Genomic DNA, 9,078 nt, shown 5'->3' on the forward strand with positions numbered 1-9,078 from the left:
CTGCAAGTTTATCATCTTGATGATCTCTGCAGAGCTGGGGCTCACGGAGCCTCCCCATTCCTCTAACTGGTATGCAGGCCTTCGGTGCCAAAGACAAAGGAGAGGCAAGAGCTCTACAGGAGACTGCCAGCAGGGACTCTCTATAGCTCATGTAAACAGGAAGACTGGGAATCTTTAAACACACTACAATATGCAGACAGAAAAAGACATTTCTGGGTAAGTGGGATGTTAATGCAGGAAGTTGTGTTGACTCCTAGTGTGTAAGCAATGTGCTATCTGCCAACTGCACTTAAAGTTCTGTGTTCCTTGGTGCCAAGAAACATCTAACTGATTTTACAATGCTAAACAGAAGGCTGTTTATACCCCACAAGTCTTTAATATGTGTGATGGTGCAGGGGGATTTCACTGCACAAGAAACGACTGGATATAAGTGTCCTTCGAGGTGGCACTGGTTAAACAAATGAACACTTTAAAACTGTTGTGATGGTGAGGCGTGTTTACATATGCTAGCATAAGGAATCCTCCACAACATGCTAGTCAGTGGAAAGGCAGGGTGCAGAGCACCTCCTGGTTAAGAAGAATGAATGTGGTGATGTTATTTATACCACAGGGACTATAACCTTCCCTTCTAGAAAGATGCAGATCTGTTTATGATGGATGTCTTTGAGAGAAGGAGTGAGTATTAGAGGTAAATAAGGGTGATTTCTCCTTCAGTTTCCTCCATCCCCAGATATTATATTATTTCCTTCTTATTTATACAATTTTCCATTTTTTCCACTTGCCCCAAATTTATAAAATACTCTCTCTCCATGAGTTCCTTGCCCTTCATGAGCTTGTCTGTTTTAATATCTTGACTGCAGGCACAAGTACTTATAGCTATTTTTATATCCTTATTTTTATCCAGTGTTATTTTGTCATACCGTATTGTTAAAGATTTATTTTTTGAAAAGCAAAGCTGCAGAGAGAAAGGGAGAGATGGAGAGAATGAGAGAGAGAGAAAGAGAAAGATAGATAGAGAGAGAGAGAGAGAGACAGAGAGAGAGAGAGCTCCTCCATCCGTTGGTCCACACCCTAGTTGGTTTCAGTGGCATTGCCTGGGCTGGACTGCAGCAAGGAGCCAGGAGCCAGGAGCTTCATCTGGGTCTCCCATGTGAGTGCAGGACCTCAAGCATTTGAGCTGTCAACAGCTACCTTCAAAGGCACATGAGCAGGCAGCACGCTGCCACAGCATGTACCCCGTCAGACCTTTTAGTACCAAGTGAACTGCACTTTTCTGGCATCAGAGTGATAGATAATATACAACAACATTTTTAAAAAACAAAAACCCAACAGCTCCATGGTTGGCAGCATCTCACAGCAGTTAAAAGCCTGTCTCTGAAATTAGTTAAATTAGTTAAAACTGGGCTCGAGTCCTAATTCCATAAAGTAATAACTGTATCAGCTTGGGAAGTGCTCTTCATCCATATTTCTCTATTTGCATAATGAAGGGCCTAGGACTTACGTTGTTGGTTTCCTGTGTTGATAATATAAGATGATGCAATCAGGTACTCCACAAACATGCCAAATTCATGCCCTCCTGTTTGGCCTCAGCTCTCCATAAGCCTTACAAAACACACTCTATTCTTTGCCAAGCTGCATCCCACTTAGCAGTCAGCCTCAACACCCATCATTTGCATGAATTAACTTCATTGTTCCACTTACATGAAGGAGTTCACAGGAAAAATACTAAATATATGTCCTTGGTTTACAGCATCTTGTGCCTTTCTGTTTTTGTAACAACCTTAAATATTTCTCCAAAGTTTATAGGACTCTAGTTTCCAGTGTGAAAGGTTTAATCCAGTTTTTGTGAAACGAGGAACATCTCCTTTTGTGCGACGCTAAAATTCACAACAAAAGCTATCCAGTGCTCACATACATTAATTATAGTGGTGATTTCTGATGGCTATGCCAGAAACGTCTTCCAGGCTCAAGTGCTATTTTTAAGTGATGGTTCTGAGCATCTTCAGACACCTGTCCTATTTAGCAGCTGAAAAACTTAAGCATCAGAATGTTTTTAAAATAGCAAAGAGGCAACCACAAAGACATATTTTAAAGCAATAGATTTTAGAATCAAAGATCATGATACTTTCAGTGTGGCCTTAATGGAAATATATTAAGATCTAAGCTAATACAGTCCCCCAAAAAAGTCAAATGGAAAAAGAAAAAAAGTGAATTATGGCTGGAGATATTTTTAAAAGAGAGAACTGTCTTACCCACTTCTCTGCTCAGCACCTTTAAAATTTTCTTCCATATCTCTTACTCCTGGAATCAAATAAGAATGAACTTAGGCACCCTAACAATGCCCCTGGAATGGAGGTGTGTCTTTGAAGCTGGGAGAACAGAGAAGTGAGGCTCGGAAAATGAACGTGGCATTCCCACACAGCCTGGAGTGAAGACTAACCACAAAACAAAACTTGGCTAAGCAAGCTCAGCAACCCATCCTCACTTGGTGGATGTCAGGTTAGGACTGGGCATGAGACCTAGCATCCATCAGATGGACAGAAAAGGTGTTAATCCGTAACAGGGAGAGCCAGTGAGGAGGACTGAGTCTTCTGGGAATGCAGTAGCCTGAGAAGGCAATTCCTAGGGCTGCAGCAGCTGTACCACAGTACTATGACATTCCTTAGAAGGAAAAAGTCATCCATGGAAATACACATTCATAACAATTTTCTCCCAATCTGTAGGTTGTCTTTTCATTTGTTGTTTCCTTTGCTCTGCAGAAATTTGTTAGTTTGGTGTAGTTTCACTTTGTTGTTGCTGTGGATGCCTGTGCTTTGAGTAATTTAACAAAAAATCATTACCATGGCCACTATCAGGGAGTTGTCCTCCACTTTTTCTTTGAGGAGTTTGATGGTTTTGGATCTTCGACTGAGGGCATGTTTAGTTGATTTGGATGTATAATGGAGGGTAAGGTCCTCAAGAGAAACCCTCTCACAGTGCTATAGAGAGTCCTCCCCAGAGCCACTCCCTAGGAATTTGCCTACAAAACTGTTGGATTCTGATTACAGTGTGAGCCTTTTGCATCATTTTTCTGTCACTGTCTTAACAGTTATCACAGACTTTAGTGACAAGAGGTGGTACAAATATATTATCTTACAGTTCTGCATCTTCCAAGTTGGATATGGGCCCCAGTGAGCTAAAAATCAGTGCCGAGCACCCTATTGGAGGTGCCAGGGAAGAGCCCATTTCCCTGTTTCTCTCGACTTCTAGAGAGCTGCACTCCTTGGCTCATGGCCTCTTTTGTCATCTTCAAAGTCAGCACTGGTAAGGACAGGAATTATAGCACAGTAGATTAAGCTGCTGCCCAAAACTCTAGAAACCTGTATGAGTGCTGGTAGGAGTCCCATTGGTATCGCTTTCCAGCTGGCTTCTCGCTAAAGTGCCTGAGAAAGCAGTAGAAGATGACACACAACTTGGGTCCTACCACTTGTGTGGGAGATTGGAAATGGAGTTCCTGGCTCTTGGCTTTGGCACCATGGCCATTTGGGGAGTGAACAAGTGAAAGGAAGATCTTGGTTTCTTTTGCTATTTGCAACTCTGCCTTTCAAAATAAAAATAAATAAATAAACAAACAAATAAGTAAACCTTCTTTTTTTAAAAAAAAGAAAAGTCCCTATTGGTAGATCTAGTCTTACTTTATGATTTATTTTTGTTAATTTGAAAGGTAAAGTTACAGAGAAGGAATCTGAGAGACAGACATATCCCTTCTGTCCACTGGCCAGGAGATTTCTGTTGCTAATCCCGGCAGCCCCGCTTCCCATCCAGCTCCCTGCCTGTGGCCCGAGAAGGCAGTCAAGAACGACCCAAAGCTTTGGGACCCTGCACCCATGTGGGAGACCCGGAAGAGGCTCCTGGCTTCAGATCGGCATAGCATCGACCATTGCGCTCACTTGGGGCGTGAGTCATCATCGGACAGAAGATCTTCCTCTCTGTCTCTCCTCTCTGTATATCCGCCTTTCCAATTAAAAAAAAAAAAAAAATTTTTAAAAAAAGAAATCTTTAAAAAAAAAAAAAAAGATGACCCAAGTGCTTGAGCTCCTGTACCCACATAGGAGACCTGAGAAAGGCTCCTGGCTTCTGGCTTTGGTCTGGTCAAGTCATGGCTATATTTAGCACTTGGGAATAGAACCAGAGGATGGAACATTTGCTCTGTGTATCTATTCTCCCCTCTCTCTCCAACTCTGCTTTTCAAATAAATAGAAAACTTTTTAAAAAGAAATCTTTATACTCCCATGTTCATGGCAGCATTGTTCATACTAGCCAAATGTGGCAACATTAGTATCCATGGCCTAATGAATGAATAAAGAAATGGTGATCCTTGTACACAATAGGATGTTGTTCAGCTTTGCCCAAAGGGGGTTCTGGACAACTGTGACACCATGGATGAGCACAAAAGTTGCTTCACTATGGGTGTGTTTACCAAGATAAGTACATTAAAGAGTCAAGTCACACACTTTTAACAGTATGCCATAAAAAAGGAAAAGTTGTGGCAATCCTTCCTTTTTACGTTAGACTTTCCTGTATACTGTGATGACAGGAATACTCTTTTTGAGTAATAAGATCAGATGGAAAGGTAGAGGTGTGGCTCTAACAATCCTTAAAGTTTATTTATTTTTTTTAAAGATTTATTTTTATTATTTTTTAATTGGAAAGGCGGATATACAGAGAGGAGAGACAGAGAGGAAGATCTTCCGTCCGATGATTCACTCCCCAAGTGAGTGCAACGGCCGATGCTATGCCGATCTGAAGCCAAGAGCCTCTTCTGGGTCTCCCACGCAGGTGCAGGGTCCCAAAGCTTTGGGCCGTCCTCAACTGCTTTCCCGGGCCACAAGCAGGGAGCTGGAAGGGAAGCGGGGCTGCTGGGATAGAACCGGCGCCCATATGGGATCCCGGGCGTGCAAGGCGAGGACCTTAACCACTTGCGCCGGGCCCCTTAAAGTTTATTTAAAATAGAGTTCAAATTGTTGTTACTTCAAGGGAAAGACTTGCACTTAGGTAAATGTGTATCAGAAATTCAGCAGCTTTCGAGAATGTGAAGCAAATAGCGTATGTGGGCAGTTGAGAAAAAGTTTTGATTTCTTACATTTTAGGAAGTATTAATGTTTAATGTTGTATGGTAGAGCTTAACATATTACAAAAGATCTTACACATAATCTATGACAAAGTTACTTATTTATTACATAATGCCTTTTTACAAATTCTTCATGTGGCATAAAAGAGAACTGATCTAAGAAGATGAAGGCATAATTGTTCATTGTATGACAGCAGTATGAATAATTCAGCAGAAACCAAGAATTTTAGTACCAACCCACTGACTTCTCTGTTGTCTGTAAAATTCCTCAGGTTCAGTTGGAGAAGATATCCATCCTGCAATAGAGGGAGCAAGTCGTACTGCAAACTTAGATCATGAAATCATTACAGAGCTTGCTGACAAGCTATTAAATACCTCACATGCACCTGCAGAATACAGCAGTGCTTTGGCAATAGTCTATCAGACTTAAATGCAATGCGTTGTGAACAATGACCATGTCATCTAAAAACAAGTCTAGAAATGGGCTGCTTTATACTACAACTTGTTTGTACATCTTAAATGCTCCTTTTTAGGGCTAGATTCTGCATCATTTTAAGAAAAGTCCTAAAATTTCAGTTTTCTTCAGCTTCCAGAAAACCAGTGAATAAATCAAGACAGTATCTCTAATTATGAAAGCCACACACAAAATATGCTTATAAACTGGAACTATATGTTTTGTAAATACACCTGGGAATTATAGAAACAAATCAACTAATCATTGACAATTGCAGCATATCTTTGAACAGTGTTCTGTCTGTGGATTTGAATTTTAGTGTTCTGACTTTCCTTTGTTGGCTGTATTTCTCAACATCACCAAGGTTTCCAATCTTGATTTCCAATCAAGATTTGTAGAGTATTCCTCATTGCTCAGCTTTCACTTCAAGCTAAGCATACATCAGCAAGCCCTTGATCTTGAGATTCCATGGCCTTCGGTTACCTAAAGGCTGCCAGCCTGTTCCTTCTATCCCTACCAGCCAAAGGGCAGCTCTATGATCCCATATTCCAATGAACCAAACACAGATATGGTGTAGTCAAGCTGAAGTGCTTGCCTTGGCATGCAAATCAGATGACCTGCCAATCTCAGTTCTTTTCTCTGAATTCATTCAGCAACTGATGAAACTACAGTGTATCTTCCAAGTCATTTGGCAGTTTCTCTGCAAAATCACAAAATCTGTATAAATCAGCTTGACAATTAAGGAAAGTGGCAGTAAAAATCCAGAGGCAAACTTGATGAGTGATAAGATACCTGAGGCATGATTCTCAAAGAAGTCACCCACCTTGCTGACTTTCATCTAATAGCAGAGAGCTAAAAGCTGACCTAAATCAGAATCATGCCTCAGTTTAGCTCTCTGCTATTAGATGAAAGTCAGCAAGGTGGGTGACTTCTTTGAGAACTTGATTACACAACAAAAACACCAGCACCTACCAAGGAAAAGTATTTGTAGCTAAGATCTTTGAAGCAGGAAGTCTAGTAGAGATGTAACGGCAAGCCTTGATCCCAAGGCTTTCCCAGGATCACTTATCTCCTCTAGATGTGCCCAGCTCTGCTCAGCAACTGATGGGGAATGGTCAAGCATCACTCTACAAAGCAGGAGTGCAGAGGCAGCCTAGGAGAGGGGAGCTGGGTGTTGGGAACAGGACCAGTGAGTGGAAAAGATAAATGAAGCACTTCAAAAGAAGAAAACTACTACAGGAAACAGAGATGACCAACTTTCAAACTACATGCTGTCTTCAGACCCAGATCATTCATGGAATGTTTTTTAATTCTAAAGGTGCTACAATCTGACTAAAGAAAGGCCTCATATTGTTGCAGAGTGAGAGCAAGATGATGCAAGATAAGTCTAGGGTTTATTAAGGAGTCTTTATTAAACAAGCTGGGTGATAACAGGGCACGCTAGAAATAGCAAACCACAAGTCCATATAGCAATCCAGTCAGTCATAACCCCAGGTGGAACAAATGGTCCATCCATTAAGCTGAAGACCTATGTCCCAGCTTAACCACCAATATAAGTTATCCTAAGAGACATACAGCAAATAACCTGGGCACACTTACAAAGCTGCAGACATTTACCTTTCCCTGCCTTCTCTGCCCATGTTACATTTCTGTTACACCTCACCTCTCCTGCAATGCTTGAAAGTACACACAGTAGAAACACAAAGCATCTCTTAGCATTAGCCTCTTCACTGTCCCACCCAAGCAGTGAAACAGAGGGTGAGGACTACAGACATACAGGGGCCATGCTCAGGGGCTACGTGCCCTTAGAGCCTGTCTGCAGGACGCCAGAGAGCAGGCAGTTACTGGGAAGGCTAAGAGTGCCAGAGTGACAGAAGTGCACAACCAAGAGAGCAAGCCCCTCCTTATCATGGGCTTTTGTAGGGGCTCTTGAGGGGAATGGTTACACAACAGTGCAATACCGCCCCCTCCCAGGTTCCAGGTGTTGATAGGTGGGCAGGAGGGAACACCTAACTGGTGGTGGAGGAGTGCTCCCAAGCTAATGACCCTGAACCAGCTGCCTACCCCACAACAATACAGTGACACATGTTGTCTCCAAAAGTTCAGGCATGAGTAAGTTCAGATCCAGTAGAATTGTACCTGATACTCTAAAAAAAAAAAAAAAAAAGTTTTCAGTCTACAGTGAAGAATTTTTGTCCTACCTGTTACCAGTAGTATGCTTTATAAATGATAATCAACCAATATTTGAATATGACAAAATATCAACTACCTCTAGCTTATATAACAGAAATGAAAATGCATGCCAATAATTGTTGAGCTTCCCTAAGGGCTACTTATACATAAGTAAAAGTGTAATTTTGTTTTTGTTAATGTTCATTAGAGAAACATAAAGAGAAAATACTGTATCAGGAAAAATAATTCTAAAAGTCTGCACAAATATAGCACAAATTAAGACCTTATTTTTTAAGCTTTTTTTTTTTTTACCTTCTGTAGTATCTTTAAATTTGTATTTAAATTTGTATTTTAGGTTTTTCCTTGTAGTACCACTGTCTCCTCCATTATTTGGGTGTAATTCTCATTTTTCACCTGCTGCAAAATCATAACCATGCGGTGATATCCATAACTTCCAACAGAAAAACAACCATAAGTTTAACACAAGTAAAAGTTTTATATTTTAGAGGATGAGTTTGTTTCCACGGACACAGAGTAGAATGAAGAAGGCCAGGACTGAATTCACTCTGATTATAGACCCAAATATAACCTCTTCCCCATCATGACCCGTTGTTTTCATTGTACTTACTGACGTGGCATTCATGTATTATCTGCTCCTCCTCCTTCCTTACCACATGCAATGCAGGTGGATAGTTGGATAAAGGAGAAACCGTGGCGTGGCTAGCTGTCTATGGAAGTCCATAGGTGGTTATCCAGAACATTGCATTGTCCAGAATTAAACTATTGGGCCTTTCCCAACCACAAGGGAATCTAAGAAACTGAGGCTTAAAGATTAGGACAAGCCATGGGGGCCAGGTGAATACCAGAAACGTTTTTCATAGAAACTAAGCAGAAAAATGGATTTGAACAAGTAGTTAGCTGTTTCAGTCACATGCCACTTGAAGCATATTAGCATACAGTCAAAATGCAATCAGACATCCCTGGGTGACTTAGAGATGCAACATCACATGTACTAACACGATGAATAATTTTCAAACCACTCAAATTGTCAACATTTTCAAACACAGCAGCAATCTTGTTTCTTGTCTCACGGGAAAGCAGGATTCATTTATGAAAGAGAGAAAGAGGGCTCCTGGTCACAGTGGCAGGAGGTGGCTCCAAGAGAGGAAAGACCAGAGGAGATGGTGTCAGGGGAGTCACTCAAAGGCCAAAAAAAAAGAGAGAAAAAATACCCATTCACAGCGGGTAGCAATGGAACACCTTGTCCAGAACCAGACATCTGAAAGGTGGGACTAGTGGCTTCCTCCTCCCATTCTGATTATGCTAAGAGAGGGGAATGATA

Source organism: Ochotona curzoniae, unplaced genomic scaffold (assembly GCF_017591425.1).
Source record: "Ochotona curzoniae isolate NIBS_2020 unplaced genomic scaffold, NIBS_Ocur_1.0 contig_1, whole genome shotgun sequence".
NCBI classification, from domain to species: Eukaryota; Metazoa; Chordata; class Mammalia; order Lagomorpha; family Ochotonidae; genus Ochotona; species Ochotona curzoniae.